At 50.0% G+C, this 21,959-nt stretch overlaps 1 long non-coding RNA gene across 1 annotated transcript in view; it reads left to right on the forward strand.

The window, feature by feature from the left end:
- The window catches only part of LOC107390635 (uncharacterized), a 46,478-nt gene that overhangs the window by 21,209 nt on the left and 3,310 nt on the right, over positions 1 to 21,959 (forward strand). The window contains exons 2-3 of the long non-coding RNA XR_011520085.1: positions 19,772 to 19,878; positions 19,951 to 20,118. This is a non-coding gene — a long non-coding RNA (uncharacterized lncRNA). The remainder of the gene's footprint in view (positions 1 to 19,771; positions 19,879 to 19,950; positions 20,119 to 21,959) is intronic.

Consider the following 21,959-nt stretch of genomic DNA (forward strand, 5'->3'; position numbering starts at 1 on the left):
AACCAGGGCTCTGAACATTGTATCTGGAGCGTCACACACAGGGATGGGACATGGCAACGTAACATCACAGAGTATAGGAGAGTGTTCAGAGAACACAGGAGGCAAAGTCTCGAGGTTCATGACAGGGAGACCAAAAGAGAGAACCAGGTCCAGGAGGTGACCCCTGGCATGAGTTGGGCACGATGCCCATTGAGTTAGATTGAATGAATCTAGCAAATTCAGAAAGCCTTTAGCAAGCACATTATCAGGACAGCAGATATGGATGTTAAAATCACCAAAAAATAGGACATAGTCATGTTTTAGGATGCAGTCTGCCACAAGATCACAGAAATCATTAAGGAAGTTAGAGTCAGTCTTTGGAGGCCGATAAATCAGCACCAAGAGCAGGCGGGGGGAGATGCACAGTTCAAATAAGCACAGTTCAAAGCAAGAAAATGACATGGTGGGTGTAAGCTGTTTACAAGGAAAGCTGGATTTAAAAACAGCAACCAGCCCACCACCTCTGCCCCGCGATCTAGGGGTATTAAAACAGGAGCAGCCAGGTGGTACCAGCTCCAGCAGGGCGCTTGAGTCGCCAAACGGGATCCATGACTCACAGATGCACAGAAAACTCAAGTCATGCTGAATAAAAAAATCCCAAAGAATCAAAGTTTTGTTCTGCACAGACCTGGCATTGACCAGATCAGGCTGCAGCCCCGGGATTGCGCACGGGCACCGCAAACGGGGCCACAGCACTGGGATCGCATACGGGCACCATTTCCTTCAGCTCAGAGTCTGTAACCGAGCGTAGATTCTCCCAACAAACCCCACTCTGGTGAGGTCCTCGAGCCAAATGGCCGTGGCGCGGTGCCAGCTCACCCTCAGAGCCGGCCAAGTTCACAAGGCAGGGCGCAGAGTAATCCATCTGACATCTCGGAGCCACAGGGTCACAAGCTGAGCCGAATTGGACCAGCTGCCTCCTCAGGGATCCAGGAAGTCCAGCCCGACGTCTCACGTGTCGGCTACCTTGCTTTCCCCGTCTCCTACAATGCCTCCTTCTCGAGCTGGGGTGGACAGAGGGCCGACACATCACGGCTGGGAAGCGGGGAGGGGGGGGGGGGGGGTTGGGAGAGAAAGCACACGGGCAGTCCATGCAGCAACACCATCCGTGAGGTTCCCAGTGTGCAGCGCCCGCTACAGCAACAGGAGGATGAAGCCTCAGCAGCACAGCTCGATCATAAGTCACCAGAGAAGCCACACCATTCAAAAAAGCATAAGAAACAACAAAAGTGCATAAAAGCCAATAAAACGCCAGGTTCCATTGCGTGAAGAGGACGAGCAGCTCGCTGCATGCACCCGCGCGAGCGCCATCTGAACCACGGGATCGGGTCTCTGCTGTAGCAGATAATTTGATCCTGTTAGCAGCATCTGACCTTGATCGCCAACTTTTGCTGGAGCGGTTCGCAGGTGAGTAAGAAGGAGCTGGGATGAGAATCAGCTCCTCTAGATAGGAAACCATGATCTTGAGTCAGAAAAGGGTAGAATGCCTTCTCCAGGTCAGGGATGAGGTCCTGCCCCAAGTGGAGGTGTTTAAGTTTCTCGGGGTCTTTTTCTCCCTTGGGAGAGCTGGCCCAAGTGGCTGGGGAGAGGGAAGTCTTAGCTTCCCTTGTTAGGCTACTGCCCCTGTGACCCGACCCAGGATAAGTTTAAGATAATCGATGGATTGATGAAACAGTCAAATTGTTATTAAGGTGCTGTTTTCCTTCTTCTGGATTAATCAGTTCACTCTAGAGTTTGGGCAATGTACTGAGCCGTCATGGTTGTTTTTTACAAGAGGCAAATAGTTTACTTACGTATTTGTTGCATCTTCAAAAAATAAAATAACTGAGCCTTACTCCGGAGTGTCGTTGAAACTTGTTCACTGAACCGTCTATTCAGAACATGTACAGAACATCAGCATCCATTTGTTACTTACTACTGCCGGACACACTCTTCTTCTACTGTTCTTCCAACATCATGTAACACAGAGCCTCTACTGCCTCTCCTGGCCTCACCATTGTAACAACACCTCTTCTATTTCTTGGTGATGAATAACAGGAACCTGATATGTAGGCATCTGTGAATAAGAACTATTATGCGTACTCAGATATTTATATGAACAACTAATTCCTCGCGATACCACATCTCCTCCCCCTTTAAGTCCAACTCCACCGTGATCTACAAAATAATGATTTATCTAAAGAATGCTTAACAAACAAGCAACACGTAATTATGGTAACCATCCAACCTAACATATATTCACTTATATCAGAACACCGTGTTGCTCTATTCCTGGAAGATCTCACACTATCTAACAAAGTCCTTTAAAGTCTCTGGTGGACGTCTCTCTCTCTGAGAACGTCGCAACACGGGTGACATGGAGGGGTCTCCAGGAGCCGGAATCTCCAGAGCCTCAGGCAACTCCGATGCCGCAGGTTGTGGCAATGTCCCGGCTGGCCAGCAGCACTCAGGCACTGCTTCTTGGTCCTGCAATGGCTCCACCTCCCTGTCCACTGTACTGGGCACAGTGTCAGCCACTCTTGCTCTCACCTGATCCACGTGCCGCTTCATAGTTTGACCTGATCCAATGGTAACAATGTAAGACACCGGACCCGATGCTCTCACAATGACTGCAGGAATCCACTTCGGGCCATAGGAGTAGTTTCTGATGAAGACCTGGTCTCCTGGTGTGAAACTCCTCAGTCTTTTCTTGGTGTCATGATTTTCTTTCTGTTTCAATTGTTTGTGCTGCACTTTATTTTTCACATCAGGCATGAGCAGGTCCAAAACTGATCTGAGTCTCCGTGACATCATCAACTCTGCTGGTGATAAACCAGTAGTGGCGTGCGGCGTGATGCGATAACTGAACAGAAATCGAGACAGTCTGGTTTGCAAGGTATCACCTTTGACTTTCTTCATCCCCTCCTTAAAGGTCTGTACCGCCCTCTCAGCCAGCCCATTTGAAGAAGGGTGAAAAGGAGCGGATCTCACATGGTCAATTCCATTCTGTTTCATGAATGACTCAAATTCCGCACTGGTGAAACATGTTCCGTTGTCTGAAACTAACATTTTAGGTAGCCCAAACACACTGAAACTCTGGCGCAGTTTCTCTACAGTCACCTGCGATGTCGAGGATTTCACAGGGTACACGTCCATCCACTTGGAATGAGCATCCACAATGATTAGAAACATCTCCCCGAGGAAAGGCCCTGCATAGTCCACATGGATTCTGGACCATGGGGACTCCGGCCACTCCCACGGATGCAATGGTGCGGTCGGTGGTGCCTTATGGTGTTTCTGACACTCTTCACATGCCTGCACTTCTCTTTCAATGTTCTCATCCATCCCTGGCCACCATACATAAGACCTAGCCAAGCCTTTCATCTTCGACATACCTGTATGAGTCTGGTGCAGTAGTTTCAATATTTTGTCTCTGGCTTTGGTGGGAATAATTACTCTGGCTCCCCAGAGCACGCAACCATCCCTCACACTCAGTTCCAGCTTCCTCTGTCGATACGGTTTTAAACCGGCATCGGTCTGAACTGGCCAACCCTTTAAGGTGTACTCGTGTACTTGCGACAACACTACATCCTTCGCTGTCCATCGTTTGATCTGTGCAGTGTCCACCAAAGTGTCATCCAGTACATCCATCATTAAAAACTGCTCAGCCATTTCTTGCTCAGATGCTGAGTCTGGTACCGGCAACCGGCTGAGCGCATCCGCATTTTCATGGTGTTTACCTGGCTTGTACTTGATGTTGTACTCGTAAGCACTCAAGGTCATGGCCCATCGTTGTACTCTTGGTGAGCCCATCTGAGGTATAGGCTTCTTTTCATTGAACAGTGAGACTAGAGGCTTATGATCTGTGTAAATCGTGAAAACTCGGCCATACAAGTATTTGTGAAATTTCTTGATGCCAAATATCACCGCTAAGCCTTCTTTGTCCAGCTGAGAATACTTCCTTTCAGCAGGAGAGAGTGTGCGTGACATGAACCCCAAAGGTCTCTCACTTCCATCCTCCATCTTATGTGACAATACGGCACCTACGCCGTATGGGGATGCATCACAAGAGAGAACCAACTCCCGGTCAGCAGAATAATGCACTAACACCTCTGCTGAGTTCCACAGGTTCTTGGATTTCTGAAAGGCTTCCTCTTGTCTCTTTTGCCACGTCCACCGTACCTCGTGTCTCAAAAGTTCATGTAAGGGTGCCAGTAGGGTTGCCAGGTTTGGAAGGAACTTGTTATAGTAATTTAGCAACCCTAAGTATGCTTTCAGTTCAGTGACATTTGTGGGGGTAGGTACATCCCTGATGGCTTTAACTTTCTTTTCCACTGGGTGGAGCCCCTGAGCATCCACTATGTGCCCCAAGTACTCCACTTCCTCTTGCATGAAAACACACTTGCACCTCTTTAACCTCAACCCTGCCTCCTCCAACCGGGTCAACACCTCATCCAGGTTTTTTAGATGGCTTTTCTCATCCACTCCAGTCACTAAGATGTCATCTAAATACACAGCTACCTGAGGTATCCCCTTCAAGAGACTTTCCATGGTCCCCTGGAATATTGCTGGAGCAGAGGCCACTCCAAAAGGCAATCTGTTATACGTGAACAGCCCCCTAGGTGTGTTTACTGTCACGTACTTTTTTGATTCGTCATCCAAGAGGATATGCTGGTAAGCGTGGCTCATGTCTAATTTTGAGAACTGCTTACCCCCGGACAGTGTGGCAAACAAGTCCTCCATTCTGGGTAGGGGATACTGTTCCAGGGAAGCCACTGTATTTACAGTAAGCTTGTAATCTCCACACAGTCTTATTTTCCCCGTGGGCTTCAGAATTGGCACTACTGGTGCCGCCCATTCAGCACATTTAACTGGCGAGATGATGCCTTCTTTCAAAAGTCGATCTATTTCCTCGTTGACTTTTGCTCGCATAGCATAGGGAACAGAACGTGGACGGAAAAAACGTGGAGTGGCATCACCTTTCACATGAATCACAGCTTTCATGCCTTTCAGGGTGCTCAGCTCCTCTTTGAATACAGCCTCATGTTCATTTAACACCTGCTGAAGTGTTTTTCCCGTTGTTTGGACTCTGTGCAGCTTTCTGTGGTTATGACTGTTTTTTACTTCATTCCAGTCCAATTTAATTTCCTCAAGCCAAGCGCGACCTAGCAAGTTGGGGCCGTCGCCTCCGACCACCACCAGAGGCAGATGTTTTTTCTGCTGCTTGTAATTTACACTGACTCGTGTTGCACCAATTACCTTAACAGGATCCCCTGTATAAGTTTCCAGCTTGATTTTGATGGGCTGCAGGCTAAGGGGCTTAGTGTTTTTTTCCGTTTCTCTGAATGTTGCTTCGTTCATGATGGTTAGGCAACACCCGGTGTCTATTTCAAAGTTCACCCTTTTTCCATCAATTTGCATATCTACAGTGTAGGGGTCTACTTTCCTCAAGTGTACCACACTGCCACGCCCTAACTTGTACACTTTTCTTTTGTGCTCTTGACTGCACTTAACACAGTTCATCGTGAACGACTCATCCTCAGAGCTGTCAGTTTGGCCGTTATCTTTTTCCTCGCCCACTTTGTGAGTACTGTAGTGTGAACTCTGCTTTCTGTCTTTCTTTACATATGTCGATGCATACTTTTTCTGGTTCAGTTTTGTCTTAATTCTACAAGCTCTGGCTATGTGTCCCACTTTACCACAAGCATGGCATTTTTCTTGTTTGTACTTACAGTCTGCCGCTGTGTGCTTAGTTCCTGTGCAACGATAACACTCCTTGCGTTCTCCTGTAAAGGTACGACTCTCCTGTTGTCCTTTGCTGAGGTTAAAACATTTTGCTGTCGCCCCTGAGGTTTGCAGATCCTGTGCATTTTTATTTGCAGTCTCCATGGCTACTGCAACTGACAGGGCCTTGTCAAACGTAAGATCTACTTCTGACAAGAGACGTCTCTGAATTCGGTCATCTTTAATTCCGCACACGATCCTGTCTCTCAACATCTGTTGTAACGTGTTGCCATAGTTACAATCCTGCGCCAGGCGACGCAGCTCCGCTACGTATTCCATGACCGTTTCATCCGGCTTGCGGGAGCGAGAGTCAAATTTGTACCTTTGCACAATTTCACTGGGCTTCGGGTCAAAGTGATTTTTCATCAGCAGTACCAGCTCTTGGAAGGTCTTGTCTTTGGGTTTGGCCGGGCTGAGAAGGTTTCGCATCAAGCTGTACGTCGCTGCTCCGACGACACTTATTAAGATCGCTCTTTGTTTTTCTCCATCGTCGATCTCGTTAGCTGCGAAAAACTGCTCGAGTATTTCCGTATACTCATCCCAAGTCTGACTCTTTGGGTCGAACGCTACTAGCGTACCAATTGTAGCCATATCTGCTTCGAGGTTACTGGCTTCTATTACCAGCCGACAAACTTTTGCATTCTTTGAAAAGCTAGCCAAACCTGTAGCGGACTCCGTCACTTTTTTTTTCTTCAGACCGGTCGAACCAAACTCCTTCCCCCTAAGCGTCCTCGTCGCCAAAAAGATGTTGCATCTTCAAAAAATAAAATAACTGAGCCTTACTCCGGAGTGTCGTTGAAACTTGTTTACTGAACCGTCTATTCAGAACATGTACAGAACATCAGCATCCATTTGTTACTTACTACTACCGGACACACTCTTCTTCTACTGTTCTTCCAACATCATGTAACACAGAGCCTCTACTGCCTCTCCTGGCCTCACCATTGTAACAACACCTCTTCTATTTCTTGGAGATGAATAACAGGAACCTGATATGTAGGCATCTGTGAATAAGAACTATTATGCGTACTCAGATATTTATATGAACAACTAATTCCTCGCGATACCACAGTATTTATTTATTTGCTCGTGAGTACGTTTGTTAATGACAAATATTTTACACGTTCACATCATGGATATTTAAGGGTATTGAATGAATATGTATTACTTTAAAAATGAAAGTGACAGGAATAATTAACGATGTGACCTCTGGCTTCGTTAGACTACGCCCAAATGCAGCAGCAATTCTTTTCATTTCATTTCCTTCTCAAACTAATGAAAGAAACCCAGTTGCATTTGTTCAGAAAACAACATTTAGCTTAAATAAAATACCACAATAGTTGGCACTGCAGGGAAACAAAGACGATGCTTCCTTTTAACCCTTTAATTGTGTTTAACTCACTCTACAAATACAAAATTAGATAAAAAGAAAAATCTAATTTTATCTTCCAGCAAACATATGCACTGCGCTTCTATTCAAAAACAAATTCTGTGTTTGGGCTTCTTCTGTGTTTGCAAATCAGTCATTGCATCATAACGTCACATGCACAAATTAATCACCCATCATCATTCTGATGAATGGCGGTGGGAAAGTTTTTACAAATCACCCAACCCTAGTACAAACTTACCTGTTATGTCTCTTGGAAAGTGCTCACAAAATGGTAAATGGCCTGTGTTTGAAGTAGCTCCTTTATGAGTCCTAGAAACCCCCAAGGCTCTCAACAACACAATCAGTCATTCATTCACACACACAAATCCACACACTGTTAGAGATGAGCTGCACTGTAGCCACAGCTGTCTAGGGAGAACACTGACAGAGACGAAGTCAACGAGCACAAGTTTTTAGCCACGACCAAACTCAATGACTGTATAAAACACTAAAAGAAACCCAGTAGCAACAACCTCTAATACACCCAGGACCGAGCAGCCACTTTGCCACAGTTGTTAGCCAGGTTTGTGCAGCTGTACACAGGTGGGGCTATAGTACAAAATTCGACACAGAGTACACTATACAGGTCATCGGATGTTCAAGATGGGGTTTGTGTCGTCTGACACCTGTACACACTGCACAAACAACATTTCTGACAATTACATTCATGCACTGTGGTCCTGCCCACCTGTCCAGGAATTTTGGGGTAGAGTATGTGAGGATCTGTCAAAATGTCTGAAATGTCATATCCCAATTTCCCCCTCTCTTTGTTTACTGGGACAGCTGCACGATGTCCCGATTGCAACATCTTTGGTTCACGTGGTTCTGACTGCCATATGCATCGCTAAGAAAACTATCCTCTTGAATTGGAAAAATAGAGAAAGTCTCTGCATTAACCAGTATAGAAATCTTTTGTTAGATCATATTGCACTTGATATAGCCTCTGCTTCCACTTCAGATGAATCTCTCTGGGCTCCTTTGATTGGTTCCATCACATAGCGAGGGTGGGAGGCCATTGATGTTGTCCTGCGGGATGGTGTGGGTGGGGGTGTGTGGGGTCTGAGTTTGGAGTATCCGGATGTTCCCTGGAGGTGGGTTCACTGGGGGTGTCTGGGACTGGGGGGCTGTTGCCCCCCTCTGGAGGTGCTTGGGTTGCCTCGGGGGGTGGACTACTGGCGGTTGTGAGTGGGGCCCCTTGGGGATCTTGGCGGCGGCCATGGGTCACTGCCTGGCGGCTGCAATACCCCTGGGCGGGTCTGGGTGGGGGCCTGGGGGCTCGGGGTTTGGGGGTGGCCGGCCCCGTGTGGGGATCTGGGCGGGGCCTTGGGGGTCAGGTCCTGACATGTATGCTGCCGGGAAGAAGGCAGGAACACTCAGCAGTGCCTGGCCCGGGTTCGGGGGCATCAGGTAGACCTTGGCTCCTCTGCCGTTCCATCACAGGGGAGGGGGAGGTCCAGGACGGGGAGGACCAAACCTTACCTGGATGTCCCATGTCTTATATATTCTGGAAGTTGTGCAAATGCAGGGGTGGGCATAGATATTCTGCTGGGATGGGGCTGGGTTGGTGCCCTCGGACTCCGTGAGGCTCTGTAATGCTGCTGCTTTGGGCCCTGGCAGGATGGGCTGGGGTCTCCATGCCCTGGGTGGCAGTTTGACAACAGAGGTGCCTATTGGGGCCAGTAGGGGAGCTGGCTCCCTGGAGGGCTAAGCCCAACCAGCCATTCCTCCCCATCCCCGCATATTTCTCTCCTCATGCTCCCTCACATCATCACACAAACATACACATAGGACCTTGGGGGGTGGGCAAGTCAGGGAGTGCGGGTATGGACCCCATTTCCGCATTCCTGTGGCAACCTGCCCCCCAATTTTATTTGCACCTTATACACTTCCACTGACGACATTCCACACAAACACACACTTAGGGCCTTGGGAGTGAGCACATTCAACGGCATTTGGCAGGGGGATATTTCAGCCTCCTCCCGAGTGCCGGTGCCCACTTCCAATTTTAAACCGCACTTAGACACTGATGGCTGAGGGTGTAAGTGGGGTGGTGCGGTGGCATCAGCTGGCATAGGCCGGATGATGCCCGCACTGCCCACTCACCACAGCCATGGAATACACCTCATGATCACACAACACTATATTGGAGCAGGTGGAGGGAGACTAGGGGTCTTAGCCACCTCTGTTGTTGCTAGGCTTCCTGGGGCTGGAGGCTAGGAGGGAGATCTGGCCGTCTGGTTGGGATCTGGGGTGGTGGGTTGCTGTGCTCAGCGTTGGGCAGGGGAGCCTGCTCATCAGCACCCCAGCAGAAAGGGTCAAACTCTGGTTACCGGTGATGGTTGTACCCCATGTGCAGCAGTACCGGGACCAGAGTGAATAGGGTGTGTATGGGGAGCATGAGTGGGTGTCTGGCGTGTATTTTTGTAAGTCTTGGGTTGTATGTGCATGTGTGAGCATGAGGGAGGGAGTGTGTGACTGTGTTTGTGTATGACTGTATATGTCAGGTGGGGCCTTTGGGTCCTCCCCTCTCCTGGAACTTCTCTTGATGATATAGATCTTTGTCCCCCCTCCCCCTGCCACACCTGGTGTGAGGGGTTGTGCCTTGGTCTGCCTGAGTGTTCGGGGCAACCGGGTCTGGGGGTTTAAGATTTTGGCATCTGCCTGATAGATCCCGGTGGCTGCCTGGTGGGGTCTGGGTCCCTGGGCTCTGCTGGGTCCCCGGCGGGGTGGTCATCCCTGGGTCCCGGGTCGCTGGGTCCCGGGCTCGGCCGGCTAGGGGGTGGGAGGCTGCGGGCGGGCCTGTGGGCTTGCCGCTGATATCTCCAGGGACTCTGCCGGCTGCTGGTTGTGGCCCCCTGGGGCGATCCTCTGTGCCTCTCGAGGGGGGCGGGGGCCTTTCTGGTTGAAGTCTCCTTGGGGTTCCTGCATTCTGGGGCAACACCTGGATCTCTGGGACTTGGAGCTCCCCCCGTCTCCTGCGCAGCTTTGGGGGGCGGATCTGTGGTCCCTCACACTCTCTGTTGGACACTCCTATAGAGAAACCTTAAATAAACAAGCGCGTGTACACACACAGGTGCTCACATGGTGCTCTCAAAAGTATGGGCTTGGGCACGTTCAACACATGTCTTAAGACTATGGTGGGCACTTAATGCATTGTGATTCATTATCGTGATTCTTCAGTTAAGCAATGTTGATTATATATATATATATATATATATATATATATATAGTTTTTATAGTTTTTTTTTTGTTTTTTTTTTCATCAAGTTGACGCAGTGATAGGTAGATCTTGTTGTATTGTTGTTGTGTCCCTTTTTTGTGTCCTTTTGTTTTTTTTTTTTTTTGTCTTTTTCTGCAGGTTTAGAAGCAGACTCTTGTTCATTGTTTATTTTTGTGGAACCCCCCCCCCCCCTCCTCTCTCTCTCCACCTTTTCTCTTCCTTTCTCTTTCACCTCTGTCTCCGTGTCTAGTCGGAATTACAAAGCATTCAACAACAATAACAATAAAGTTTTAAGTATCAGGCGTGACATTAAAAGCAAACGCTTTGATGCTCCACCTGAGAATAAATCTGTAAGGCTTGTCACCAGCATTCAGACATCAATTCTGCTTGCTTCACAGCCAGACAGGACACGGTAAAAAAAAAAAAAAAAAAAGAAGAGCTAGCATATTAAAGTGTATCAGCAGAGAGTGTGGTGCCATTTCAGGGTGCTTAGTCAACTTGGAAAGCTGTAGCTGAAACACAATTCAGCGTCAGTCACTGAACCCCTCACAAATAATGTGGGGCGACGGTGGCACAGGAGTTAAGTGCTCGCCCCGTAATCAGAAGGTTGCAGGTTCGAGCCCCGCTCAGTTTGTCGCTGTCGTTGTGTCCTTGGGCAAGACACTTAACCCACGTTGCCTGCTGGTGGTGGTCGGAGGGACTAGTGGCGCCAGTGTTCGGCGCCCTCGCCTCTGTCAGTGTGCCCCAGGGCAGCTGTGGCTACATTGTAGCTCATCCCCACCAGTGTGTGAATGGGTGAATGACTGATTGTGTTGTAAAGCGCCTTGGGGGGTTCCAGGACTCGAGAAGGTGCTATATCAAATACAGGCCATTCAAATAATGATTGTAGTAATAGGATCACTTCATCACTCATCTAAATGTCAATACAACATTCTCCACATGTACAACACGTTGTTAAAGCTTAATGCTAGTTTCAAAGTAGATTTCATCTGTTTCAAAGAAAACTGTTACTAAAAACAAAAACTACAAAATAATAAAAATAAAAAACAAATCTAAATTTACTAACATAATATTTATGTATTTTTTCAGCGGACATGAATGATGGTCTTTTATCAGTAACAAAAACAAAAGAAACATCTGTAGCACCTTTCAACCAGAAAGGTAACTGGACATAAATATCTGCTCAAACTGCAAGGCTCTTCAGTCACAACATGCCCCGCTACTGAAGCTAAAATGGTTACTCCACATGCTGCATTACACATTTGATGAATAACACAAGCACAATGTCACTTTGTTAACTCCCACTGATTCATTCCACATGCAGATTTCATACTATATGATCCTCTTGCACCTTATCCTCCACACATTTCTTTCTGCATATATCTACCCATATTTTGTTTTACCTTTTATTTGTATGTATTTTCTGGATACGTCAATTTTCTTTAATTGTCCTACTTATATTCTACATATGTTAGCACGTTAAATTTTATTTTGCTCATACTTGCGTTGAAAGTTGCAGTCTATGGGGCAGCTTGGAGTCACATTTCACTGCAAGCTGTACCTGTAAAACTGAGCAGGTGTGAAATAAACCTTTTAGAATTTTTTTAATCTGTGTTCAAACATATCCCAACAAACCTCTGTCGTACAAAATTAAAGCCTCTATCGGAGCAGGCGCGCAGATAGAGTGGGGGATGGGGGGGGATCTGTCCCCCCCAAATTCAGATCGACCCTGATCCGTCTCCCCCAACTAAGGCCAGAAAGAAAACAAAATCGGAGGTTAAGCGCTTGAAGCTCCTTTTTCCAATTACATTGAATGCAGCATGATGTAAACAAATACCAACTCCAAAGGCGCCAGAGTGGTTGCTGCTAGGATGCAGGATGAAGCGAAAAAGGCAACGATTACTGCGTATTTAAAAATGACCAACAGTGTAAGTAGGCGGGACCGATCTGTCTGTTTATGCATGTTGGTTCTAGTTTCAGTACGTTGTTGTCGGTGTTGGGACTTACTCGTTATAAGCGTCAAAGCCTCAATGCTGACTTTAACAAGTCTCATTTACAAAAATGATCCCTCATGAAGTTACTACTTTACATCAGAAGATAGTGGTGATGTGGAACCTTCAGGCTGAGCAAAGTTTGGGAGTTTTTAGAGTTTGAAAAACGTCTCCCGCCGAGAGGCTCCCAGTCGGGGAGAGGAGGAGATGCGCGCAGCATGAAGAGCGTAAATATTAGATAAAACGTATAATTGCCGGCAGGTCTGGTCTTTGTTGACTGATCACTTTGTCTGGTAATGACTGACTCCGATTATGAAGCAGAATATTGACTCTGATGAAGAAATTCACTCATCCAGCCGAGAAGATCGACGCTGATGCAGCATCAGACAGCTTACCTCCGCACACATACACACACACACACACACACCCACACACACCCACACACACCCACACACACACACACACACACACACACACACACACACACACACACACACACACACACACACACACACCCACGCACACACACACACACACGCACACGCACACGCACACACACACACACACACACACACACACACACACACACACACACATACATACTTGTGTTAGTGTTGGTAGGGAACAAGACTAAAACACACACTTATTGGGTCAGATTGTTTTACATTATCATTTCATTGTTTCATTGTTTGTGTTTGTTTGATAAAATAAGTTGGTTAATATTGATTGGCTAAATGCTTCAGAAGGAGCTGAAGTGATTATATTAGTTAATAAATGTATTGCCAATTCAGTTTTGTCAAGTGAATTTGTTTGTGTGATATGAATTTATGACTGCTGCTCATAAACAAATTTTACTAACTTTAAGACGGACTGATAAGAGGTTTTGGATTAATTTTCCCCTGTTAAAAAGGGTGGTGCCCCGAGGCATATCTCCGGATATCCTAATTACGTAATAAAGTCGGTAAATATTTCCAAATTTACGAATTTTATTGAAGAATCCAAAAGTAAGTAAAAGCTTACAAATTATCCGTTGACTAATAATCACAACAGCAGCTTTTTAGGGCTTTTATGTTTTCTGTAAAGATTGGTATGCTGAAAATCATTTCATGTCTTGCATAAAGCATGAGGTTCTCTTTCTTAACATTCGTTTCGATGTCTCACTATGGGATACGCCCCTCCGCGGATTCCTCAGAAGCACTTATCTCAATACGCCAATCCTGATTGGCCAGTGACCGTGACGTACGCGTCCCCCTGCTACTATAAGTAGCAAGCGTCCCCACGCACACACTATTCAATCACCTCTTCTCGCTTCGGTGGTCGCTTATCTCTGAGGTAAGTTAGCTCAACTGTTCACAGACGGAGCCTTCTAATATTCTCTCCGTCGCCGAACATTAACTTACTGTCCTTCTGTCCTGGCCTTCACCATAGGCTCGGGGCATAACGAGCAGCTTCACACTCCAGTGCATCTGTTCGTTCTCTGCTAACACACCAGTTAGCCTACATGGAAGCCGCTCCTCCCACCAGAGGAGTCGACGGCGCAGGAGCTCGCCTCTGTACCTGTGGGAACAAAATCTCAAGCACAGACCCGCACAAGGTCTGCTCGAGCTGCCTCGGGCTGGAACACGCCCAGCTGGCATTGGAAGTCCCCGGGTCATGTGAGAGCTGTGCTTGCTTCAGCCTGAAGAGCCTTCGCCGGCGGCTAGCGCGCCAAGCTAGCCTGTCGGGGAAGGACCCTTGCCTGCCGGCCCCTGGGCCACCGCCTGGGGACGCCAGCGAACATGTCCTCCCGGAGCCGGAACCGTGTGCCGAACTCAGCTGGGGCTCACAGCTCAAACCGGCCGGTCCGAGCCACCCCGTCGAGGACGTGTTGGAGTTGGACTACGGAGACGACGAGGACACCTCGGAACTCCTCATTTCAGAGGAGGACGACGTCTTTCTCCCCATCGCTCAGGCCTCCATGCCTAGCTTTCCGTCCTCTCCCAGGGATGGAGCGGCTTCTCCGGCCGCCCACCTGGACATGCAGTCAGTCTGCCGACGCGCTGCGACCAGGCTCAACATCCCTTGGCCCACCATGGTCACTGAGGCTGTCAGATCCCGCTACGAGGGAAAGAAGCTGCCTCAGGCCACAAGAGCGGCAAAGCCCCTCCTTCCCGCCTTCCCGGAGCTTCTCCAAGAAGTGAGGTCCTCCTGGGACAAACACCCTTTCAGCTCCAGGTCTCCTGTCCAAGGAGCCTCCTCGCTGGACTTCGAGGGGATGGAGAAGGCTGGCATGCTTCGCATGCCGCCGATGGAACCGCTGGTTGCAGCCCACCTGCACCCACGGCTCTCGGCAACTTCCTCCAGGCCTCCCGCTCTCCCCGCGAAGGCGGACCGCTTCCAGTCGGCGCTGAACGAGAGGGCGTACAAGGCTGCCGCCATCTCCGTCCGAGCTTTGAATGTCTCCTCCATGCTCTCGGCGTACCAAGCCGAGCTCTGTGAGGACATGAATACGAAGCCGGACCCGGAGGTGTGGGAGGAAATCACCATACTGACCGACATCTGCCTGCGTGTGCAGCGCTGCGCGGTCCAGGCCACGGGAAAAGCTATGGGCATGATGGTGCTTCAAGAACGTGCACAATGGCTGAACCTCTCCAACCTCTCTGATAGAGAGAAGGAGGACATTTTGGACATGCCAATCGTGCCTGAAGGCATTTTTGGCTCTGCCCTGGCATCAATGCAGCAACGGTGTGAGGCCAAAAAGAAAGAGGATGAAGCCCTTCATCTCTGCCTTCCCCGTAAGCCCTCACCGGCGCTGCCGGCTCGGCCGAACCTTCCTCAGGCGGCTGTCTGAGCCCAGCCTCAGTTCCGGATCCCAAAGCGCCCGAAGCCTCAAGCTTTCCAACCAGCTCCTTCGGGCTCAGTGCCTCGACCAGTTTGGCCTCAGAGATCCGGCAACCAAGCCGCTCCGCTGCCGGGACAACCCACCCGACCCGGCGGTCAGCAGGTGAGGAAGAAGAAGAGGGCAGCCTGACGGAGTTCTTTCCCTCCGGACGCTGCAGCTGGCAGTTCCCCGTTCGCCAGCTCCTCCTATTCGATGTTGCCATAGTGCCTTCTCCCCCCCTCACGGAACCCCTCCGGCAGAGTCCCCGAGCGGTCCAGGGTGGGGTCAGGACGTGCAGCCGGCTGTGCCGGCTCAAAACACACGTCACAAGCACTCACATTGTTTTTCACAAACATGTCACGCTCAAGGAGCATTAAAAAGTTCGCTGCCGCATCCAGACAAAATGTCAAGGGCGCAGCAAAAATCAATAAAAATGTTGCCCATGAGCAGTTTCAGGCGTGGGCGCCCCCTGGCGGACTTACCCGCCAGCCACGGGTCGTCCCCGTACACCTGGGCCGTCAAAGCACAAAGCCCCCGCGCATGCGCAGTGGTTGCCACGAGCACCGCTGCCCCACAACCTCTGGAGGGAGCTGCTGCTCCGTGTGTCACGGCTGTGTCACCGCTCTCCACTCACATGGAGGAATGGACAGCGGTTTCTGCTTCACGTTGGGTGCTGAGAACTATTTCGAGAGGTTACAGGCTCCAATTCGCTTCTGTTCCTCCTCGATTCTCCGGCGTAGTGTTCTCCCATGCCCAGGGGACGTCAGCTCACATCCTTCAGGGAGAAATCTCCTCCCTGCTGGAGAAGGGAGCGATATGCATTGTGCCTCCCGATCGGTCTCAGAGCGGTTTCTACTCCAGGTACTTCCTGGTCCCGAAACGGGGAGGGACCGGGATTCGCCCGATCCTGGATCTGAGGGCCCTGAACCGATGCCTCAGAAAGTACAGATTCAAAATGCTCACGCTCTCATCCCTTTTGCGTCTGATTCACCAGAACGACTGGTTCACCTCAATCGACCTGAGGGACGCATACTTTCATATTCCCGTGTACCCTCCACACAGGAAATTTCTGATGTTTGCCTTTCAGGGAGTGTGTTACGAATACACCGTGCTCCCATTCGGCCTCTCGCTGAGCCCGAGGGTGTTTGTCAGGTGTACGGAGGCGGCGATCGTCCCTCTGAGAGGGAGGGGCATTCGGCTGGCCACGTATTTAGACGACTGGCTCCTGCTGGCACAGTCCAGAGAGGAGGCAGCATCAAACACGCTGGTTGTGATCCATCACTTGTGTGGTCTGGGTTTCAGAATAAACTGGCAGAAAAGCGCTTTACTCCCCTCCCAGAAAATAACCTTTCTAGGTCTGAATCTGGACTCAGGGGCGTTCACGGCCCGTCTCTCCGCACCGCGCGTGAACGCGCTCTCGCTCTGCCTGGCGCGCTTCCGCCTACACAGTTCGGTGCGGTTTGCGTTATGCCTCAGGCTTTTGGGTCTCATGGCGTCGGCTATTTCAGTGGTACCACTCGGCCGTCTACACATGAGAGATTTTCAACGCTGGGTGGCTTCTCTGTGTCTCTCTCCAGTGTGCCTTAGAGCGCGCAGGGTGACGGTCTCTGCAGCGTGCGTCGCAGCGCTCCGCTGTTGGCGTCACCCCTCCCTCTTGGCACAGGGGGTGCCTTTGGGGTTGGTTCTCGTGAGGAAAGTGGTCACGACAGATGCGAGCCTGTCAGGTTGGGGGGGGCTCCTGGAGGGTCGCTCTGTCAGGGGTGTGTGGAGCAGAGAGCTCTGGGGGACACACATAAATTATCTGGAACTCCTCACGGTCTTTCTGGCCCTGAGGTGCTTCCTGCCTTTTCTCTCCGGCCATCATGTCCTAGTGAGAACAGACAACACCACGACTGTGGCTTATATAAACTGCCAGGGGGGGCTGCGCTCCGTGCGGTTACACACGCTGGCACGCAGACTGATCCTATGGTGCAGCAGGCATCTCCTCTCAATCAGAGCCACCCACGTCCCGGGTGCTCTGAATCGGGGGGCGGATCTGTTGTCCAGAGGGACACCCCTGTACGGGGATTGGAGCCTGCATCCAGCAGTGTTGGAACAGATTTGGATCCGGTTCGGCACAGCCGTAGTGGATCTTTTTGCCTCCAAGGAGAATGCTCAGTGTCCTCTGTTCTTCTCCCTGCGCGACCGAGACGCTCCACTCGGCGTGGACGCGCTGGCGCACGACTGGCCACGGGGACTGCTTTACGCTTTCCCCCAGTGGCCCTGATACCACCCACCTTGCTGAGGGTACGAACCCAGCGCCACACTCTCATTCTGGTGGCCCCATACTAGCCAGCCATGAATTGGGTGGCGGACATTTTCCAGCTCCTGGAGGGCCAACCTTGGAAACTGCCGCTTCGCAGGGACCTTGTGTCCCAAGCGGGAGGCTCGATCTTCCACCCTCATCCAGAACGGCTGGCCCTGTGGGCCTGGCCCCTGAGGGGTGTGGGCTAGTGTCAGCAGAGCTGCCCCAGGCAGTCATTCGAACCATTCAGAATGCTAGGGCCCCCTCCACTAGGTCCCTATATGACTGTAAATGGAGGGTGTTTGAAGCCTGGTGTCAGGGCAGGGAGGTCTCACCCTTCCAATGCCCGGTGAACATCATTCTGTCTTTCCTGCAAGACTTGTTGGATGGGAAGAAGGCTTTCTCCACCATTAAAGTGTACCTAGCAGCCATTTCCGCCCGACACTTGGGTTTTGGGAGGAAATTGGCAGGTCAACACCCCCTGGTGTGTAGCTTCATGAGGGGCGCGCGCAGGCTTCTCCCTGTGTCCCGACCCCTGGTGCCTTCATGGGATCTGTCCTTGGTGCTGTCGGCCCTCTCCAGGCCTCCATTTGAACCTATGGACGGCCTGGACCTTAAGATCCTGTCTCTTAAGGTGGTGCTACTCCTGGCTTTGGTATCTGCAAAGCGAGTTAGTGACTTACAGGCTCTCTCTGTGCACCCATCCTGCACCCAGTTTGCATCAGGTGACATGAAGGTGTCCTTGAAGCCCAACCCTGCCTTTGTGCCTAAGGTAGTGGGCTCCTTTTCTCCTATTATCCTCACAGCTTTCTACCCACCACCCTTCTCCTCTCCTGAGGAGGAGCGGTGGCACAAGCTGTGTCCGATTCGCGCGCTCAAGGAGTATGTGAATCGGACGGAGAACCTTCGCAGGGGGGACCAGCTTTTTGTGTCATGGGGTGGGCCTCGTAAGGGGAAACCCGTCACAAAGCAGTGGCTTTCCCACTGGATTGTGGAGGCTATTTCTATGGCTTACTCCTGTCAGGGCATTCAGGCACCTGTTGGGCTCAGGGCCCATTCTACTAGGGGCCTGTCTGCTTCTTGGGCCCTTTTTCGGGGGCTGTCAATCCAGGAGATTTGTGCTGCAGCAAGTTGGGCTTCTCCACTTGCATTTGCACACTTCTATAAGCTTGATGTTTCAGTCCCTGCAATGACTCACACAATTCTGAGTGTGGGGTCTTTGGCGGGCCAAGACGTATCCCTGTAGGTTGGTGATCGCTGGATAAGCTGTCTGGCAATACGGGAGTCTCCATATCCCATAGTGAGACATCGAAACGAATGTTAAGAAAGAGAACTTTAGGTTACTGTCGTAACCCCGGTTCTCTGAGTAACATGAGTGAGATGTCTCACCAGACAACCCTTCTTGCTGGGCGAAGCGAGAAGAGGTGTTTATCTTGAATAGTGCGTGCGTGGGGACGCTTGCTACTTATAGTAGCAGGGGGACGCGTACGTCACGGTCACTGGCCAATCAGGATTGGCGTATTGAGATAAGTGCTTCTGAGGAATCCGCGGAGGGGCGTATCCCATAGTGAGACATCTCACTCATGTTACTCAGAGAACCGGGGTTACGATAGTAACCTAAAGTTTTGGTTAGTAAGTGATTGGGAGAATAACAAATGACTGATTTAAATAGTGGGGCGCCTCTGTCAGTGCGCCCCAGGGCAGCTGTGGCTACATCGTAGCTCATCCCCATCAGGGATCCCTTCCCAGATGCCTCAACGCCCATGCATATCCTGGGCCATCTGATCTCAGGAATTCACATGATAGGGTGGGGGCAGGTTTCACAATGAGCTCACCCAAAACTCTGGCTGAATAGGACCCACACCCACCCTGACACCTTGGCTCATAGAAGATCATCAGGGGGTCTTTTGTTCCCTCTTCGGGGGGAAACTCCCAGGGTTTAAATCTGGGACTCTCCACCATTTGACCTCAGAACTGAAGAAGCCTCTCGGATGAGAGGTAAAACGTCTTCAAGCAACTCAAAGAAGTCCAGACGCTTTTCTTTCAAGCTCATTAGACTACAATGACCTGGATGACTGAGAACCTTCACAGACGTGTGTGTGTGAATGGATGAATGATACACTGTAGTGTAAAGCTGTCACGGTTTGCCTCCACCTACTGGTGGATTTTCTGTTTTGTGTTGCAGGTAGGCGCGGCAGACGGCACACCTGTTTGGAGTTTTACTAATTGAGGGACAGAGGATTTAAGGAGCGGTGTGACTCAACTCCAGTGCCGGTTGATACTCTCACATAGGTAGTCTCTAGCCTCTGAACCTGCCTGCTCTGTTTCGTGATTCCATGTTTATAACTTTGAACTCCGTTCCAGTATCCTGTACCTGCTTCACCTACCTTGCCTGGAGTTGTTCCCACGTCTCGTCGCTTAAAGATCTTCTGGACTCCTCTCTCCACGTCTGCCCGCCTGCCTCACGCTCTGAACTCCTCATCTGGTCCGACCTTCCTCAGTTCGCCTCCGCTCTGGTTCCGATTCCTGACCGTAAGAACTTTCTCAGTCACAGACACTTATCTCCTGGTTCTCTGGTTCTGGTCTCGCTCACCTTCTGCTTATGTCCCCGTAGATTCCGGTCTCCTCCTGATCCTGATCTGAAGCAGTGCCTTTATTTTAGTTTTGCCTCTTCTGTTATTTCACTCATTGTAAATAAACCATTTTACTTTTTACTCACCGTCCCTCTCATGTGATTCTTCATGTCCTGGGTGAAAGCTCTTACCCACAGCATGACAGAATCAACCGGCCAGAAAAACACCCCCATTGAAGAATCACTTCCCGCAGCCTTAGCAAACACATTAACTCAGCATGAAGGATCCATTTGTTCCGCCCTCGATCAGTTGTCACTTGTTAACCGGCGTTTGTTCCAGCTCGATTCCGCCCTCCACCAGGTTAACGAGAAACTTACACCATCCTCTGCTGCTGTCTCTGTAGCTTCTCTCCCGGCTCCACTTCCTGTTCCGCATCACGGGGTCGGGTTCCAAGTTGCACAATCCCTGCAACCAGAAACATTCGCCGGTGAACCTGAAAAGTGCTGTTGTTTTTTATTACTTTGTGATTTAGCTTTCAACAGATCACCTGAGACGTTTGTAAACGATGCTGTTAAAATTTCATATATTGTCAGTCTGTTGCGTGGTAAAGCCCTACAGTGGGCCGAGGCCAGGAGTTGGCAACCAACCTTTCTGCAGGGATCATTTGCAGCTTTCTTAGTTGAATTCAGACAAATCTTTGATAAATCAGAATCCCCAGCCGAAATTGCCAAACAGATCTGGAGTCTCCAGCAGGACCGACAATCTGTAGTAGATTTTGCCATTGATTTTCGTACTCTTGCCTCCCTGTCCTCACTAGATGAACCTTCACTTAGAGCCGCATTCTCTCATGCGCTCAACGATAGGATTAAGGACCAATTGGCTTTTTGCCAGGAACCAGAGAACCTAGAGTCCCTAGTCCAGTTAGCTGCCAATATCGAGAGACGCCTCAAGGAGAGACACAGGACACAGAACCTCAGACCGATCCCTGATTCCGCCCCTCAATGACCATATCACCCTCATCCCTCTCCGGCTCGTCCCGAAGAACCAATGCAGATAGGTTGAGCGAGTCTAACCCCTGAGGAGAAGGAGAGACGTCGCTCTTTGGGTCTCTGCATTTACTGTGGGCAGCCAGGTCACATGCTGCAGGATTGTCCGGTTCGACCAAAAGCCAGGGCCCATCAGTAGGACCTGGGTTACTGATGGGTGGACTTCCTGGAAATCAGAAATCCCGGTGCAGCTTAACATGTTCTGTCTCCTATAACCAACAGACATTCTCAACCCAGGCATTGGTGGACTCTGGATGTGAGAGGAGTGTTCTGGACATAACAGTGGTTCAACAGCTCAACATTCCCACCATTCCTCTCTCTACCCCATCCGCGCTTCCTCATTGGATGGCTGTTCTCTTACAACCATAACTCATCGCACTGTTCCAGTTACTATGCAGCTTTCTGGTAACCATCACGAGACTTTGAGCTTCTATATTTTTCCTTCTCCCCAATTGCCAGTGGTTTTGGGTCATGAGTGGTTAGTTTTACACAACCCACAGATAGACTGGAAAACCGGGTTGGTTTCTGTATGGAGTTCCTACTGCCTGTCTCAGTGTCTCCTTTCAGCTCCTCTTCCAGCCCAGATCACCAATAACACTCCCTCGGAACCACCTGATCTTACTGGGGGGCCCGCTGAATATCACAACCTACAGCAAGTCTTCAGTAAGGATCGAGCCTCCTCTCTACATCCTCATCGCCCGTATGATTGCGGTATTGACCTCATCCCGGATGCCATCTTACCTACCAGTAAGCT

This window comes from Nothobranchius furzeri, chromosome 3, assembly GCF_043380555.1.
Source record: "Nothobranchius furzeri strain GRZ-AD chromosome 3, NfurGRZ-RIMD1, whole genome shotgun sequence".
Taxonomy (NCBI): domain Eukaryota; kingdom Metazoa; phylum Chordata; class Actinopteri; order Cyprinodontiformes; family Nothobranchiidae; genus Nothobranchius; species Nothobranchius furzeri.